At 44.6% G+C, this 19,579-nt stretch overlaps 1 pseudogene across 1 annotated transcript; it reads left to right on the top strand.

Moving 5' to 3' along the window:
- Positions 1–258: 258 nt before the first annotated feature.
- Positions 259–1,502, top strand: LOC308419511 (alpha-enolase-like; annotated as a pseudogene). Its single transcript has one exon. The product of its transcript is annotated as an alpha-enolase-like (transcript).
- The last annotated feature ends 18,077 nt before the right edge of the window (positions 1,503–19,579 follow it).

The raw sequence follows: 19,579 nt of genomic DNA, 5'->3' as shown, positions 1-19,579 counted from the left end.
GAAGTAGCTTGTCAGCTCTCTACAGCACAGCAAGTCTCTGTTTGATAGTAGGCTCAAGGACATATGACCCACCTGGTGTTTGGCACCAGTTTACAATTGCAGGACCATTTGAATTTATTCCCTATACCTGGAGACTAAGAAGCCAATCAAGGCTGCTTGGGTACTGGGTCATGCTCACATCTGTCCTTAATGCTCTCTTCAGTGTCTACAGCACCCTGTTTCCTTCCTTTGTAGCAATCTGACTGCCAGAAGTTCACCATGTCTATTCTCAGGATCTATGCCACAGAGAGAGAGAGATCTTTGAATCCCTTGGGAATCCCACCCTTAGGTGCATCTCTACACTGCAAAAAGGTGTAGAGCTGTGGTGCTCAACAGTGCATCCACTGGCATCCACAACTAGAAGCCCTAGAACTCCAAGATGTGTGTCATGGGGAAGGGTGTCTCAAAGGCTGTTGAGCACATCAATTATACCTGCTCTGGTTAGCAAGAAAGTGAATGTTGTGGAGCAAGAGAAGATAGATCAGCTGATGCTCAAGATGGACAGCACCAAGAATAAATAAATCTAAATTTGGTACAAATGCCATCCTGGGAGTGTCCCTGGATGTCTGCAAAGCTGGTGCTGCAGAAAAGGGTGTCCCTTTACTGTCCCATTGCTGATTTAGCTGACAGCCCTGAGGTCATCCTGCCAGTCCCAGCTTTTAATGTGATCAACAGCAGTTCTCATGCTGGCAACAAGTTGGCCATGAAAGAGTTCATGATCCTGCCTGTGGGGGCGTCCAGTTTCTGAGAAGCCATGTGCGTTGGGGCAGAGATTTACCACAACCTGAAGAACATCATCAAGAAGTATGGGAAAGACGCCATCAGTATGGGTGATGAGGGTGGATTCGAACCTAACACCCTGGAGAACAAAGAAGCACTGGAGCAGTTTAAGACTGCAACTGCAAAGATGCTACACCGCCCAGGTTGTCATTGGCATGGATGTGGCTGCCTCCGAGTTCTACAGGGCTGGCACGTACGACTGAACTTCAAGTCTCCAGATGACCCTAAATGGTACATCACACCTGACCAGCTAGCTGACCTGTACAAGTTCTTCATCAGTGATGTCCATTGAAGACCCCTTTGACCAGAACGACTGGGATGCTTGGCAGAAGTTCACAGCTAGTGCGGGCATCCAGGTAGTGGGGGATGACCTCACAGTGGCCAGCCCTAAGTGGATTGCCAAGGCTGTGGGTAAGAAGCCCTGCAACTGCCTCCTGCTCAAAGTGAACCAGATCGGCTCTATGACTGAGTCTCTGCAGGTGTGAACGCTGGCCCGGTCCAATGGCTGGGGTGTCATGGTGTCCCATCAATCTAGGGAGACTGAGGACACTCTCATTGCCGAACTGGTGGTGGGGCTCTGCACTGGGTAGATCAAGACTGATGACCCTTGCCGATCTGAGCTCCTGGCCAAGTCCAATGAGATCCTTAGAGTCGAGGAAGAGCTGGGCAGCAAAGCCAAGTAAAAGCTGAGAACCCACTGACCAAGTAAAGCATGGACTGGAGATACCTGCAGCCACCAGCTCTGTCCCTGACATCATCCAGGCGGCTCAAGGCCAGCCCAATGCTTGCCCCTCCCATGTCACTGCTCCTTTAGATGTCCATGCCTGACCACCTAGAGCCCTGCTGGAGACCCCAGCTTTGTAATCACGTGATCAGTCTGAATCATTGTTTGGCACCTGACTTCCCAGCTGGTGTCTGGAGCCCTCAGCACTCCAGTGTAACCTCTAGGGCGCCCACCATCAAGACTCCTCCAGTGGTTTACATGCAGAAATAAAAGCTGCAGAAGCACCACCACCCCCCCCCCAAAAAAAGAAGCCGATCAAATCTTGGGGTCATGGCAGTGCCCTAGTACCCTCTCCTAATCTGCAACTTCATTACAAATGCAGCCCTTCCTGGGCTTGGTGTTACTGTGATAAGTTTCGGTCTCTGATGGCAACCCTCCCAAGCCCCATTCCTGCCTGCCTGTTAAGCTGTGAGACCTTTTCCTGGCTCACCAGGGAAAACCTTGGGAAAGAAGGGAAGAAGCTGGGGGTTTCCAGAACATTAAACAGCCTTTGCCACCGCTGCCTGCCAGTCTCTGTGCTAATCACTCAGAAAAGAAAGCCAATGCACCTCAGAGGGAGCCTGAGCAGGCCCTGCTCTCAACATCACTGCCTGCTGAGAAATCCTGTCTTTCCAGCAGGAAGGGACCTTGGAAGGTCAATGTGTCCCTTCTCCTGCCCTGGCTCCGACTCACTCCATGCAGTAAAAGAGGCCTGGCACAGCCGGAGGGCTGTTTCTCTCTCCATATTTGGTAACAAAAATATCAACCAGAGTTTATTCTAAAGCCAGCAGATACTTTCTACGTGCCAGAGTGATTAAATAGGCCTTCGTTTTGTCCACACAGTTTATAATCAGAAGCTTAAGCAACAAGAGCCAAGAAAGCATGCTCCTCAGATCGGAGGATGTGCTGAGCCTCTGTCTCCCTGTCCATCTTTCCATCTTTCCTGGTTTGACCGACCCAGGGATGGTTTTCGTCTGTGCAGAACCTTTCCTTTCCAATGAAGACTCTGTGGAGCTGAGCCAGCTGTGGGTATAGTAAAATAACTATAGGGTTCCAACCGGGTTGTTTATTTAAAAATCTACATTGAATTTAGTTAGGGTCAATAATAGACTCAGCAGGTGGAGCCACTTACCCCACACACCTAGCAACCAGAGTTCAATCTCCAGAATCCAGACAGAAGAAAAGAAACAACTCCACTGAATGAATGTGCCATGGTATTTACACACACACACACACACACACACACACACACACACGTACATGCACACACACACACACACACACACACACGCACACACACACAGAGAGAGAGAGACCACCTCTAACAACAACAACAATAATAATAATTTTTAAACTACATCTGCTTAGTCAGTTAGGCCCCGTTTTGTTTCTTGATAATGTCTCACTGTGATTCAGGGTGACTTTGAATTTGCAAGTGTCCTGCTTTCATCTCTCAAGTGCTAGGATTACACATGTTTGCTAGCACACCTGGCACCGGATCTTTGGAGGTGAGGGAGGATGGAGGATCCAAACTTGTATCCTCCCACTGGTGTAGCTCTGGGCTGGGTCCACGTATGAACCTGAGAAGTTACTCAGACTCAGGGGTCCTGGTTTTTCTATGATGTGGGATTTATTATGCCATGTAATATACTTTATGGATGTTCATTCCATTCCAATCTTTCACCAAAACAAAACACATTTTCTAAAAAGTCGATGAAAAGGTATAAGGTGTGGGTTCTTTTTGTACTGTTGGAAGAATTGTAAGTTGGTGCACCCTTCTGGCTTAAACTCATCGTTTCTTCCAAAGTCTTCTGGGAATTTACTTTGTACATGAAAAGATACACACTACATCAAGGGTCATCATAAATCACATAACCTCCATTTTTATTAAATCAGACACGTAAAACATATATGATGGATGACTACACTTCAAAGAATTCATAAGAAAAAAATCATCCAAGCACCCAACTCCCCCTTACAAGCCAGATCTGCTACTGGGAAAACTAAAGCAGGAAGACTGAAGACTGCAAGTTCAAGGCCAACCTGCAGCAGTCAGGGAGTCTCTCTCAAAATAGTTACCTCTCATGGTAGAATGTTTGCTCAGCTTGGAAGAAACCAAAGTCGAATTTCCAGTGTGCTGGCTACTTTTATATCAGCTTGACACAAGCTAGAGCCATTTAGGAGGGAACTCAATTGAAAACTGCTTTTGTTTTCTCTCTCTCTCTCTCTCTCTCTCTCTCTCTCTCTCTCTCTCTCTCTGTATGTGTGTGTGTGTGTCTGTGTGTGTGTCTCTCTCTCTTGCACACACACACACACACACATACACACAGAGATAAAAGCATTTAAAATGATTTTTAATTTAACAACAAATTCACTTACTATCATTTTATACAACCAATATTTAAATATCTGTCATTTACTCTCTTCTTTATTTTTGTACTTTTAAATCTCCTGGGAATATTTCCTTCCTTCCTGGTGTGCATCTTAATAAATCCCTTTAGTAAGTGTTCTTAATAGCCAGCTGTTTGCTATTTTAAAGCATTTTTCATTGTCTTATTTTACCGCCACCCTTGGAGGGGTCAGAGTTGGACTTCCTTTTCACACCGTGGTGTGAAGCTGCCATCCCATAGTCTACCTGGCTTCCACTGTCTCTGTTGAAAAGGGAGTTAATGTTAGGATTCTCATGGCCCTGTGTGCAATCTCTTCTCCCTCTTACTTTCAAGATCCCCTCTTTGTTTTCAGTGTTTTCAGTCTTCTACATGAGAGACAAGAATCTGGAGGCAGCATAGCTGGGTTCTCTGGCCCAGGGTTCTTTCTGCAGACAACTGTCCAGGCACTAACAGGAATTACAGCCACCTGAGATCTGCTGAGAAGACATTATGATGGCTGACTCCGAGCATTTCCCAGGAACTTTGCTCCTCACCACATGAACCTGACCACTGGCTGCTTCAGTATCCTCACAACACAGAAGCTGGCTTCTCCCAGAGCAGGCAACGTAAGAATAGAGAAGATGGTGGACACAGTGTCTTCTGTGACCTACGTTCTGAAATTACAGAGTGCTGCTGTCACCTTACTGTTGGAAGTCACTGAGACCTATCCAGTCAGGTATTGGGTACCACTTCTTGGAAAGCAGAATATGAAAGCACTTGTGAGCTGCCACAGGAACCATGACAGAGACCTGAGGTCCCCAACACCTTTGGTCTTCCGAAAGGGATCACGTGAGTACACGGTCCAGTCAAGTTAACTCACCCTGGGCAAATATTGGTCATTAAAAGACAAGAAAAGAGAAAGGGAGAAGGAGAAATGGGGGAGACTGGAGTGTGATGTTTTCTCATGGCCTATCTGGAAGAAGTGCCACGTGGCTGGACAGCTCAGTGACTATTCTCAGAAGGCTGTGGCTCCTTCCTCTCCTCCCCTACCTCACTTTGCTTTTTTGCTTTATCCCTGATACCCTGATATTGTACCACAGAAACATTTTTAACAATTCTGAATCTCAAGGTCTGTGCCCAGAAACTTGTGTTATGAGGGAAAAAAATGGTTTGTTTGTATGTTATCTTTGAGAGAAAGCCTCTTGCATCCCGGGCTAGTCTACAACTCAGTAGGTAGCCCAGGCTAGCCTCAGACATGAAGCAATCCTCCTGGCTCAGCCTCATGAGAGCCGAAATCCTAGGCAGTAGTCACTACAGCTAGCTAAAGACATGAACTTAAAACCTTGAAGTTACTAACATGAGCATACACAACTTCTTGACGGCTCTATCTCTCTGCGCTATTTAGATTTCTAAATTCTCTTCCTGAGCACTTCACCATCACTCTGGCTCTTCCTTAATGGTAACTGGTAATGGGGAGCTTCCTTAACTTGGAGATGTTTGCAGGGAAAAATTAAGCTCTAACCCCTGTTGTTACTCTATACTTGGTTATCCTACACTCTATAGTCTATATATGTTCTATATTTTTATATTTTATTCTAGATTATTTATCTAGTCTGATTTCTAGACTTTCCCACAAGTGATGCTGAATTTTCAGGATAGCACACCAGCATCCACAGCTAAAGGCTGCAATTTCAGCCCTGTTGCTCCAGGTACAAAGTCTCCTGACCTGACCTGTGAGCTCTGTTTCAACCCCAGGCCTCTGTAGAAGTGCTGGTACAGAAGATTTCTGAGTGCAACTGCACAAAGCTTCTTAGGTCATGAACAAGAATTCCCTGAGTCGCATCCAACTCCCCATCTCCCTACCTTTAGCTCCTGAGCCACATTAAGAAGAACATGTCTCAGGGCACTAATCCCCACAATTTTTGGTGCCTTCATAGCTACCTGGATGTTTCTACATAGTCCTGTGATTCAAATGTGTGACGCTCTGAAAGGAGTAGAAAACAAGAGTAAGGGACTTTGACTCTTTTGTCCTTTTTCTCTTCCAGTTTGTGTGGTGCTGGGGATGGAATCTGGGGCTTTGTGCGTGCCTGCAAGGGGCTCTACCAGGGACATCTCCAGCACTTCTATTCTGTTCCTTGTAGAAACTGTATTCTCCCACTATGAGATTAATGAATTTAGAAGTCTCTCACTACACAACACCTTACTTTCTAGACCTTTGCCCAATAAGGAGTTGGCTTGGAGAATTAAAATAAACAATAGCTTCCCTTTTGCGGTGCTTCCTGACCTCCCTGAAGCACTTAAAGCCCCTTTGCTCCGTGGGAGGAATGAACACAATGCGGATATTCATCCAAAATACACTCAATCTGTCCCCTTGGAACGTGTAAGATTTTTTTCAGAAATGGCCTCATTGCCACCAATCCTCTGTGGAGACCACCAGCATCTTGCCTGTTAACTATATCTCCCTCTGTCCTTTAAGAACCCAATCCCAAATGCTCGGATTCCCCTCTTTGAACAGCTCAGTTTGGACCCACACTCTTTTGGTTTTGAACTTAGCAATTTTTCCAGACTGTGACCTCCAGTCTTTGAACACAGAATAAGAAGGGATTCTTTCCAAGAACATCTCCTAAGGAAAGAGAAGTCAAAAAGAGGTACATTTTAAATCATGCTAAGAAGTTACATATGAGAAGTCACTTTGCAAATTGTCATGCACTACATACCTATCAAATGTCATGTCACAAAAGAAGCTGAGAAAGGCTTTTTGTCCCCTTTCTATTGTCCCTCCATATACTTGCCTTTGTGATAACATTTGTCCCAAGGGCCAGGAAGGAGAACCTTAGGGTCAGAAGATGTCTTCTTTAGAGGAAAAGGGTGGCCCCAGAGGAGGTACCTGTGGAAAGGCATTGCAGCTGCATCTCATCTGCCTAGACAGCCACTGGCTTCAGGCCTCTGCTGGAAGACTGGGACTAGGAAATGCAGCTTACAGACCCTATCTAGAGAGGTCCAGGTCACAGTGTGAGATGGAAGCTCATCAGAACCCCAGAGCCGCCACTGGTCGTTTCTGTGGCCCTGGGCAGAGATCCACCCAGGCTTCTGTCCAAATTCTCTCTGCTGAACAGAAGAGGAACTGATTTATATCTCCAGCAGGTATGCCAGAGAAAATTCAAATTGATCAAAAATTAAATATTCATAGAACATTATTCATTAAGATTCATCTCACCGAGTGGATGAAATGAGGCAAGGGAAGAAATTAGCTTGCTTGAGAGTGTCAAAGTGATTATGTGATTAAATTGCAATTTATAATTTCTCCTTCAAAAAAAAGTGTTACTTCTTGATTTGTGTTTTCTCCTCCTTGCTGTGCCCCCTTGTTGTCTAGACCTGAGCCAAGGACACTCGGGGTTAATGGGAAACAAGAAGTCTCCAAACAAGGTCTAGGATAGACCTCCTCTGCCCTCCCCTATCCTCACTGGCTCCAAGCAGGGTCTGAGATTGTTCTTCACACCATGCCTTACCCATGCTGACTCTGCACAAAGCCCTTCCACCAGCCTCAGGCCTTTGCTCTTGGTGCCAAGGTCAGGAACTCCAGAGGCAAGTGACCACCTCCCCAGAGATGATCATCCAATCTCCATAGCACCACACTGGACAGTTTCCAGACATGCTCACAACCTTCTCTTCCTCCACATGGAAAGTCAAATGTATGCAAGTCAATATCCCCACCCTTCCACTGGGGTCCTTTAGGGTCTACCCAGAAAAAATCCCTACCCCCCAGCTAGTGTTCATGCTCTCAAAGAGAAGGATGTCCTTCCCATACCCTGGGTCCCCTCTCCTGAACTTCCAAAACAGTCTCAACCTCCTTAATGCTTTTACCTTTAATACAGTTCCTCATGTTGTGGTGACCCTAACCATAAAATTATTTTCATTGCTAACTCCATAACTATTATAAATTATAATGCAAATATCTTTGTTTTCCAATGGTCTTGGGTGACCCCTGAGAAAGGGTCATTCTACCTCCCCCCTCAAAGGGGTCATAACCCACAGATTGAGAATCACTGGTCTTGAGGCAAAGTCTGGGTCAGGTTGTCAATTGATAAGGTTTACCCAGTGAGAAAACTTTACCTGAAAACCAGCAAGCCAGCTCCAAAACTCTGGCCAGGCACCTGGGGGTGAGATTGTCAGAGTTCAAGAACCCAAAAGGTTAAAAAAAAATCACTCTAAGTGACTGACTCTGGACTCGGCATGAATCCAGGGATGGAGCAAAGAGAGACACAGGCAGCTAGCTGTGTCCCTCCTGACCTGACAACCCTGTGGAGGGAGACAGAGGGGCCCCAAGGAGCAATAAGCTCCAAGTGGCACAACTCAGCTTTTATCTGTTTTAGACATGATGTTTCTCTGTGCAATTTCATTTCAAGAAAAAGCTTTGCTGCTAAAAATAATTTGAAAACCACTGAATTAGATGACCCCATCCATGGCCCTTCCTGTCCCAGAGCCTCTGATGCCCTGACTTCAGTGGTACAGGAATAAAAACGTTCTCTGAGCTAGACAAAGGCTCTCTCACTCACATAAAGAAACTTTGTCTGTCTGTCAGTCGGTCTGTCTAGAATCCAGACTCTCACTAAGCTGGTATATGTGGGTATGGAGACAGGTGGGGAGCTGTATTCATCTTCCCCTGTCTTTCTATCTTCTTCTATCTTGGCCTTTTGCTGTCTCTATAACTCTCCATGTCTCGCTCTTGCCACTTCCCAATAAAGATTTAGAGGCTGGCTCCAGCAGCTGAGAAGGGCAATATTAATTCCAAGCTTGTTTCCAAACACCACGGAGGCCTGCCCGGGTTAATTAGTTGCACAGGCTTTTCTGCAAGTGAGCGAGCCGGCAGGATTTTTTTTTTAACAGCTCTGTCACAGCATTTATTTGTTTGTTTTTTGTTTTATTTGAAAATACGTTTATCTGACAACAAATAACATTCACCATGACTAGGGCTGATAAAGACAATAAACAGCCCCTCCCAAGGGCTTGGAGAGACCCCGTTTAGAAGGTTTCCTAGTCGGGTCCCCCTCCCCTGAAGGCTGTCTCCAGCCCTGGGGAGAAATGGACAGGCCAGGGGTGTAGGAGGAAGCTGCAAGAGGTGGCAAGACCAAGAGCAAGGACATGTAAATTGATGCCCACTGAGGATGCGTCCATAGCAAGGGGACGGGCACTTGAAGGTCTCAGTAAGGGGCATAAGGATGAACTTGCAGCAAGCCAGGGTGAGGCAGACAGGTCTCCAGCCCCCATTCTATCAAAATTAAACTGTACCACCTCAGCTGCTCACCTCCGCCCCTCGGGCTCCTCCGCATGAAACTGAGAATAATAATCACACCGTTCTGCCCAGACCATTTGCAAATACATCAAGGAAATGATGGAAGTGAATGTTCTATGCAAACAATAGACTCTCCCTCAGATGAGAAGCGTTCAGGTGGACTCGCCTGGAATCGTCAGGATTCTGAGTCTCCCTGGGAAAAAAGCCAGTCTAACACGTTAAGCAGGGGATTGAAGAGCTTTGGCCTTCTCTCTACATGCTCTGAGCTAAAGACCAATGGAGCCCTCCCAGGCCTCAGTCCACTCATGCATAAGCCCTAGCTAGGAAGATTCAATTACTCCAAACAAAAGAATATCATGGTGGGTGCCTTAATCTGATCCAACTGAGCTCTATGAATAAAAAATAGAAAAGGCAAGGGGCAGAAGGGCGTGGCCTAAAACCAAACAGCCATCTGTCCCAGTATGGCTTCTCCTGCTGTGATAAAAACACGGACTGAAGTAAACTTGGGGAAGAAAGGGGTTCCTGTATCTTACAATCCAGGTCACTGCACAACACTGAGGGAAATCAAGGCAGGAACTCAAGGTAGGAACCTGGACAGGATCTGAGGCAGAGACAGTGAAGGAACACCTCTCATGGACCTGTTGTCCATGTTTTGTTCAAACTGCTTCGTATACAACCCAGGACTGCCTGCAGGGGTCGCACCATCCACAGTGGGCTGGGCCCTCTGGCATAAATCATTGATCAAGAAAACTCCCCACAGGTTTGCCAATATGCCAATCTGATGGAGGCGGGTTCAAAGTTCCCTCTTCCCAGATGACTGTAGCTTGTTTAAGTGTACAAAACAAAAACACAGTTCTAGCTGTGGGTAAAGTGAGCCAAGGAGCCAGATCACCTCTTTGTGCCGCTTTCTAACTGTAATAGATGCAGTGTTTAATAATTTTAGTTCTTTTTCATCTGTAAAATGGGGGCAATGCTAGTGCCTAGCTCACCAGACTGTGCTGCAGGAACTTAGGTGACATGAAGTATATGGTGTGGCCCAGACATGTGACAGTACATAGCAAGAGCCTAAGCTTAGTAAACACTGGAGAGGTTTCACTGAGTTCATAGTGCATAGGAACTACCCAAGATACATGCAAAGACAGTACGGTGAGTATGAACTCACTGCCAACAGGAGCCCGAGGCACACAGAAAAGGAAAATTCCAGGGGGGTAGGATGTAACTGGAGAATGCTTGCAGGAGGAAGAGCAAACTAAACACGGTTTTAAAAGGAAGAAGGGAAACTACTCGTGGTTATACCCGTCCTTCCAGTGCTGAGGCAGGAAGATTACCATGAGTTCAAGTCCAGTGCATTCTAGACCAGCCTGAGAGTAAGACCCAGCCTCAAAATGATGGTGAGGGGCAGAAGAAACAGGGTTCCCTGCATAGTGCTGGATTTGCCCCCCAAGTTTCCCCTTTGTGCAGGAAAGAACCAGGCAACACCAGAGTTACCAGGAGTCATCAGCAGATGGAGCAAGTCACTACCACACAGGGTTGAGGGAACCAGCACACCACACCCCAAAATGTGCCAGCAACCAGTCCCACTCCAGTTCCGACACAAACAGATAACTCAACAGTGTTTGTGACAGAGGCCCTCTCTCTCCTGTGAAAAAGCTGACAGGGGTGATTTCTACCCAAGATGAAGGAAGAGAGAATCCAATGTCAGAAGCCCAGAGCATCCTCAGAGTCCTGGAAGACTGAGATACAGGCCCGTGTGCTTTCTAGCCCACTGCCCACTGTGGGAAAAGAAAGCAGAGCACTTGAGGCTCTTGGCCTGGGATCTGGAGCTACACTTGACTATAGCTACTGCTTTAATTACCTTTTTTATTTTATGTTGCCAGAGTTTGAACCTAGGGCCTTGCACGTACAAATCAAGAACATCTAAAACAAAATTGTGTGTGTGTGTGTGTGTGTGTCTGTCTGTCTGTCTGTCTGTCTGTCTGTCTGCAGGTCATGCACGTTAGTGCGTGAGTACAGGTACCCCCATACCGAAGCGCACAAGTGAAGGTCAGAGGACGAACTCAGGTCACTCCTTGCCATCTACTTTGTCTGAGACAGACTCTCTGCTCCTGTAAAATTCAGACTCTGTGGCCCACAAGCTTCCAAGGATTGTCCTACCTCCACCTCCCATCAGCCATTGTGTACCAATGGTCTCAGGATGCGGGGGAGCTGGGGAGCAGAGTCTTGGTTGGTGGTAAGTACGGCAGGTAGGAATGGCCCAGGAGGAGAGCTCATTTATTGGAACAGCAAGGCTGGCTTATATAGCTTGAGTCAGAGAAAGGGAGGTGCTGCTCAAAGGGCAAGGGCCTTCCAAGCATACCAGCTAGATTAGCAGACTGCAAATCACATGATTTCTGAGAAGCCAGTTCTCCGGCAGGAAAACAGAAACCTAACTGGCTCTATCATAATGTGGCCTTTGTCTTATGAAGTTGAGTAGGCCCAAGCCTGATCAAATAAAAAATGGCCCCATTCCTGCAATGCTTTCTGAGACACATCCCAGGTCCGGGAACTGCTACACCATCCCTTATCTGACTTGGGAAGCCATAACTGTGTCCCTGTTTACACGGATTCTGGAAGGGCTTTGGGTTCCTCTCCAAGGGACTCGAACATGGATCCTCACACTTGTGTAGTAAGAATTTTTATCCACAGAGCCTTCTTCCCAGCCCCTAAGCAAGTACGCTGGTACTCATCAGAAACCTAGAGGCTCTGAAAGCAGGAAGACCATTGATTTGCTCCCAGAAGCAACAGACATGCGTACTAAAACCTGCCTGGGGAGAGGACAGGGCACCCTTTCCATCCATCTGTGTGTCCCTCACGTAGTTGCTGCAGAACATCCAGAAGACCCTGTGACTCTGTGCACTGATGCTTGGAAATCAGCAGGATGACGAGAGCCAGACTTACCTGGCATTTTCTAAATTGAGAGTGGGCTACACATAGCAGAGATAGAGTCACTGGGCGCCGCTGCTGCTGGTGAGGCTAACGGTGCAGCTAACAGTTGAGGAGAGGAAGGGGCAGCTCTGGTTAGGGAAGAGAGCTCTATGAAACTCCGAAGAGCCACACTGGACCAAGAAGGAGTAAGTAAAGGACTTGCCCCTTCCTGTAAGTCATATAAAGAGGCCTACCATTCCCCAACCTTCCTCTCTGCCCAGAGGCACTGAGGTTGCCCCAAAAAAGGGTAATGGAGTGCCTCCAAAGCAAACCTCACTTCTCAGCCAATGCTCCAAACAGCTGCTGTAGACCAACTCCAGCATGTGTTAAAAGGGAAGGAGAAAGGAGTGCAGAAAGGGTGCGAAGACCATCCGCCACCAGGAACAGAGGAGATCCAGGGACACAGGCTTGGTGAGAAGGCGTTCCGACTAGCCCGGGTGCAGAGAGATCTCTGCAGAGAGATCTCTGCCGAGCGCCGAGAAAGTGCGCCCCCCCCATGTCCCAGCTTGGTTCAGGGAACCAGTAACCCAGCATCGGGCTATTCCCAGCCGGAGGACTTTGAATGGAGAATGGGCACTCAGACCATCCACCACCAGGAACAGCGGAGATCCAGAGACACAGGTCTGGTGAGAAAGCATTCCAAGTAGCCGGGGATCAGGAGATCCAGGGACACAGGCCAGGTACAAGGGAGAGGCAAGAACCAATCACTGACAACAAGACCACATATAATCACAGAAAACAAGATGGCAAGAGAAAAATGAAAGAACATACCCCAGGGAAACCAAGACAACCTGGCAACACCAGAACCCAGCTCTCCCATCACAGCAAACAGCGGAATGCCAAACACTCCAGAAAAAGAAGACTCAGACCTGAAATCATACCTCAAGATGATGATAGAGATCCTTAAACAAGAACAGGAGGAAAAGCATAAAGAATTAGAAGCTTTTAAAGAGGAAACAAGGAAAATACTCAGAGAACTCAAAGAACTAGAGGAAAACAGAACCAAAGAGATGAAGGAATGGAAGAAGGAATTTAAAACAGAAATGGACACAATAAAGAAAACACTAAAAGAGACAACCCTAGAGGTATAAAACCTAAAAAAGAAATCAGGAGTCACAGATGCAAGCATTTCCAACAGACTACAAGAGATGGAAGAGAGAGTCTCAGGGGCCGAAGACAGCATTGAAAACATAGACAAAACAGTCAGAGAAGATGCAAAAACCAAAAAGCTCCTAACCCAAAATGTCCAGGAGATCCAGGACACAATGAGAAGACCAAAACTAAGGATAATAGGAATAGAAGAGGGTGAAGAATATCAACTAAGAGACACAGTAAATATCTTCAACCAAATTGTAGAAGAAAACTTCCCTAACCTTAAGAATGAGATGACCATGAGCATAAAAGAAGCCTACCGAATTCCAAATAGGTTGGACCAGAAAAGAAATTCCTCCCGACACATAGTAGTCAAAACACCAAGTACCCAAAGCAAAGAAAAAATATTAAAAGCAGTAAGGGGAAAAGGCCATGTAACATATAAATGTCAGACCAATCAGAATCACACCTGACTTCTCAACAGAGACTATGAAAACTAGAAGAACCTAGACAGACATCATGCAGGCCCTAAGAGAGCACAGGTGCCAGCCCAAGCTGCTATACCCAGCAAAACTCTCAATCACTATAGATGGAGAGACTAAGATATCCCAAGACAAAACTAAAGTAACACAGTATCTGACAACAAACCCAGCACTACAACAAATTATAGAGGGAAAAGCCAATACAACAAGGGTAACTACATCCTAATAAAAACAATAAAACTCCTAAGCAAGAAAAGCAAAAGAAGAAAGATATACAGGCACAATTCAACCGCCAAAAGCAAAAATAGCGGGAAACAGCAACCACTATTCCTTGATATCTGTTAACATAAATGGACTCAATTCCCCAATAAAAAGATATAGGCTATCAGACTGGATACATAAACAAAACCCAGCATTTTGCTGCATACAGGAAACTCATCTCAGAGACAAAGACAGACACTATCTCAGAGTAAAGGTTGGGGGGAAAAAAACTTCCAAGCAAATGGCCCCAAGAATCAAGCTGGAGGGGCCATTCTAATATCGAATAAAGTAGATTTTCAACCAAAAGTTATCAAAAAAAGATAAGGAAGGACACTCTTTACTCATTACAGGGGAAATTTGTCAGGAGGAACTCTCAATCCTTAATATATATGCTCCGAATACAAAAGCACTGATATTCATAAAAGAAACCCTACTAAAGCTCAAAAAATACATTTCACCCCACACAATAATAGTGGAAGACATCAATACCCCACTCTCACCAATGGACAGATCATGGAAACAAAAACTGAACAAGAACACTGTAAAACTAGCAGAGGTTATGAATGAACTGGAATTAATAGATATCTACAGAATATACCATCCTAAAACAAAAGAACACACCTTCTTCTCAGCACCTCACAGCACCTTCTCGAAAACTGACCACATTATTGGTCACAAAACGAGCCTCAATAGATATAAGAAGATTGAAATACTCCCATGCATCCTTTCAGATCACCATGGTCTAAGGCTGGTCTTTAATAACAACAAAGACAACAAAAAGCCCATATACACATGGAAACTAAGCAATGCTCTATTAAACAATAGCAGGGTCAAAGAAGAAATAAAGAAAGAAATTAAGGATTTTCTAGAATTCAATGAAAACGAAACACAACATACCAAAGCCTATAGAATACAATGAAAGCAGTACTGAGAGGAAAACTCATAGCGCTGAGTGCTTCCAAAAAGAAACTAGAGAGAGCATACATCAGCAACTTGACAGCACAGTTGAAAGCTCTAGAACAAAATAAAGCAGATACACCCAAGAGGAGTAGATGGCAAGAAATAATCAAACTTAGAGCAGAAATAGACCAAATAGAAACAAAACGAACCGTTCAAAGAATCAACAAAATCAAGAGCTGGTTCTTTGAGAAAATTAACAAGATTGATAAACCCTTAGACAGACTAACTACAGGACAAAGAGAGAGTATCCAAATTAACAAAATCAGAAAGGGAAGTGGAGAAATAACGACTGAAACTGAGGAAATTTAAGAAATCATCAGATCCTACTACAAAAGCCTATACTCAACAAAGCTGGAAAATCTGGAGGAAATGGATGAATTCCTAGACAGATATAAGATACCAAAGTTAAACCAGGACCAGGTAAACCATCTAAATAATTCCATAACCCCTAAAGAAATAGAAGCAGTCATAAAAAACCTCCCAACCAAAAAAAGCCCAGGTCCAGATTGGTTCCGTACAGAATTTTATCACACATTTATTGATGACATAATACCAATACTCTCCAAACTATTCCACAAAATAGAATCAGATGGAACACTACCTAACTCATTTTTTGAGGTTACAATAACCCTCATTCCTAAACCACAGAAAGATCCTTCAAAGAAAGAGAAATTCAGACCAATCTCACTTATGAACATTGATGCAAAGATACTCAACAAAATCCTTGCAAACCGAATCCTAGAACACATCAAAATGATCATTCACCATGATCAAGTAGGCTTCATTTCTGGGATGCAGGGATGGTTTAATATATGGAAATCCATTAATATAATCCACCATATAAACAAACTCAAAGAAAAAAACAACATGGTCATCTCACTAGATGCTGAGAAAGCATTTGACTAAATTCAACACCCCTTCAAGTTAAAAGTCTTGGAAAGAACAGGAATCCAAGGCCAATACCTAAACATAATAAGAGCAATATACAGCAAACCAACAGCCAACATCAAACTTAACGGTGGGAAACTTGAAGCAATCCCAATAAAATCAGGGACTCAACAAGGCTGCCCACTCTCCCCCTACCTATTCAACATAGTACTGGAAGTCCTAGCCAGAGCAATTAGACAGCAAAAGGAAATCAAAGGGATACAAATTGGAAAGGAAGAAGTAAAAACATCACTATTTACAGATGACATGATAGTGCACTTAAGCAACCCCACAAATTCCACCAGAGAACTCCTACAGCTGATAAACAACTTCAGCAAAGTGGCTGGATATAAAATTAACTCAAACAAATCAGTAGCCTTCCTCTACTCAAAAAACAAACATGGGGAGAAAGGAATTAGAGAAAAGATACCCTTCACAATAGTCACAAAAAATATGAAATACCTTGGTATGACTCTAACTAAGCAAGTGAAGGACCTGTATGACAAGAACTTCAAACCTCTAAAGAAGGAAATCGAGGAAGAGCTCAGAAAATGGAAAGATCTCCCATGCTCATGGATTGGAAGGATCAACACTGTAAAAATGGCCATCTTACCAAAAGCAATCTACAGATTCAATGCAATCCCCATCAAAATACCAACCCAATTCTTCATTGAGTTGGAAAGAGCAATGTGTAATTTCATTTGGAATAACAAAAGACCTAGAATAGCGAAATCCATCCTCAACAACAAGAAAACATCTCCGGGAATCACTATCTCTGACCTAAAGCTATATTACAAGGCAATTGTGCTAAAAACTGCATGGTACTGGTACAGAAATAGGCACATGGATCAATAGAATAGAATAGAAGATCCAGAAATGAGCCCTCACATATATGGTCACCTGATTTTTGACAAAGGAGCTGAAAGCATTCAATGGAAAAAGGACAGCCTATTCAACAAATGGTGTTGGTCCAACCTCCACACAGCATGTAGAAGAATAAAAATAGACCCTTTCTTATCTCCTTGTACAAAACTCAAGTGCAAGTGGATCAAAGATCTCCACATTAAACCAGGTACACTGAAACTATTAGATAAGAAAGTAGGGAAAACCTTAGAACACATAGGCACAGGAGAAAGTTTCCTGAACAGAACACCAACGGCTCATGCTCTAAGGTCAAAGATTGACAAATGGGACTTAATGAGATTGCAAAGTTTCTGTAAGGCTAAGGACCCTGTCAAGAAAACAAAACAGCAGCCAACAGAGTGGGAGATCTTTACCAACCCCACATCAGATAGAGGCCTAATATCCAAGATATACAAAAAACTCAAGAAGCTAGACACCAGAGAATCAAACAACCCTATTTAAAAATGGGGTACAGAGCTAAACAAAAAGTTCTCAATTGAGGAATATCGAATGGCTGAGAAGCATCTAAGGAAGTGCTCAACATCATTAGCTATCAGGGAAATGCAAATGAAAACAACCCTGAGATTCCACCTCACACCAGTCAGATTGGCCAAGAACAAAACTTCAGATGACAGCAGATGCTGGCGAGGATGTGGAGAAAGGAACATTTCTCCACTGTTGGTGGGGTTGTAAACTGGTATAACCACTCTGGAAATCAGTCTGGTGATTCCTCAGAAAATTGAACATAGTACTACCTGAAGACCCAGTTATTCCACTTCTGGGCATTTACCCCAGAGACGCTCCAACATACAGCAAAGACACATACACCACAATGTTCATAGCAGTTCTATTTATAATAGCCAGAAGCTGGAAAGAACCCAGATGTCCTTCAGTAGATGAATGGATACAAAAATTGTGGTACATTTACACAATGGAGTACTACTCAGCTATCAGAAAAAATGACCTTATAAAATTCTTAAGAAAATGGCTGCATCTAGAGAATATCATCCTCAGCAAGATAACCCAGTCACAAAAGAACAGACATAATATGCAGTCACTGATAATGGGATGCTAACCCCAGAAATCTCTGAACACCCCAGAAACAACTCACAGACTGTGTGAAGTTCAAGAAAAAAAAAGAAAGAGAAGAAAAAAATCATTATGTTTACTCCTTACACACCAAGAAAACCTTGACTAATTCCAGGTTACATCCTGTTTTACATGTACTTTATGCTCATTGTAACTAGTAAGTTCTTAATGCACACTATCAAACCTTATTTAAAAAAAAAAAAGCCAAGCAATGACAAAAAATGTATTTATATACTTTTATGCAAAAATGCTTAAAATTTGTACATTTATCTTTGTTTTTTTAAATAAAGTTCTTCAAAAAAAGGGAAGGAGAAAAGCAACACAATTTTTAAGACGAAAGACTGTCTTAATTAACATAAGACCATTGTAGTGAGTGAAAGTGTTTAGACACACACACGGATCCAGACACACACAGATGGCTAAGGGAGCTGCCTCCCTGCAGGAGAGAGTCCTGTGCCACACACAGCGAGTGCAGACGGTAGCCACAGGAATAACAAAACTGTTCTATGTTGATGTCCTAACGACCCAAGACTACCCAGTAAATCAAAACCAATTACATACATGTGAGAAGTAACAGGGCCTTGGAGAGCTGTGTCCCCACCATGGTGACACCCTGGTGAAGAATACTGATTTACACAGAACACACACCTGTCTTAGCCACCCACATGTTGTCCTACTTTGCAGTGTACATGAGGCAGGAGATTCTGTCCCAGGCTTTTAAGGAGGCACTTAACGAAGGGAACACGACAGTCTCTCCTTCTGAAGACCCCTGGTGGGCTGTGCTTACAGGTAGCAGATGCAGTTTGGTATCTATCCTCTCTCCAGTATATTCTAGAAAATAATAACCTCATCTCATGGGAACAGGAACCAGCGGACCCATCTAGGAGGGTCAAAAGCCAAGAAGGTCCTCAGGAGCTGAACAATTCAGAGCACACCACGGGTCCTGGGACATAGTTCCAGAAGGTGGGGAAACTACTTGGTGCCTGGGAGGAAATGAGGCTTTAAATGAGCAGGGTGGAAGCTGGTTCAGAGAACATGATGTTGGCCTGGTTAATATCCACCTAGCAAACGGGAAGAACGCTGACGGGTGTCTGCACCGTGACAGAGAATATGCTAAGCCAGGTCAGGCCTGTAGTTTATTTGGTTTTGGAGACAGCAGATCACTCTGTAGCCCAACCTGACCTCCCTGATCCTCCTGCTTCGGCCTCCCAGTGCCGGGCTTACAGGCATGATTCACCACACCCAACATCACCCTTGCCTTATCCCCACAACCCTGTAAGGAAATATTTTCTCCATTTCACAGACAGGGAAAATGAGACAGGGAAGTCACCTGAAGTCATGTGCTGCTGGAATTTGAACTTCAGGTCTGTCCTTAGGGAAGATTTGATGACTTAATACTCATGCAATATCAGAACACTGACTGCTCTACTAAATCCATTGGGTTTTGCTTCATAAGAAGCTACCTCAGCTTTGGGGAAGTCTCTTAGGAGTTTGCCCCACCAGTGGCTGAGCAAGGTAGTCGTGTAAGATCTTACTCCTTTCCTACCAACCAGGAACTTCTCTGACAAGCAATGTGTGCCCTATGTGTGCCACTGGACCAACAGGGGCCTCCTCGGGTCTGCATCACCCACTGACAGCCAACCTGCTGCCTCAGCTT

The sequence above is a fragment of the Micromys minutus genome (assembly GCF_963924665.1).
Source record: "Micromys minutus genome assembly, chromosome: 4".
Taxonomy (NCBI): domain Eukaryota; kingdom Metazoa; phylum Chordata; class Mammalia; order Rodentia; family Muridae; genus Micromys; species Micromys minutus.
Note: the sequence above shows the minus strand (reverse complement) of the source record. Positions and strands in the feature narration are given on the sequence as shown.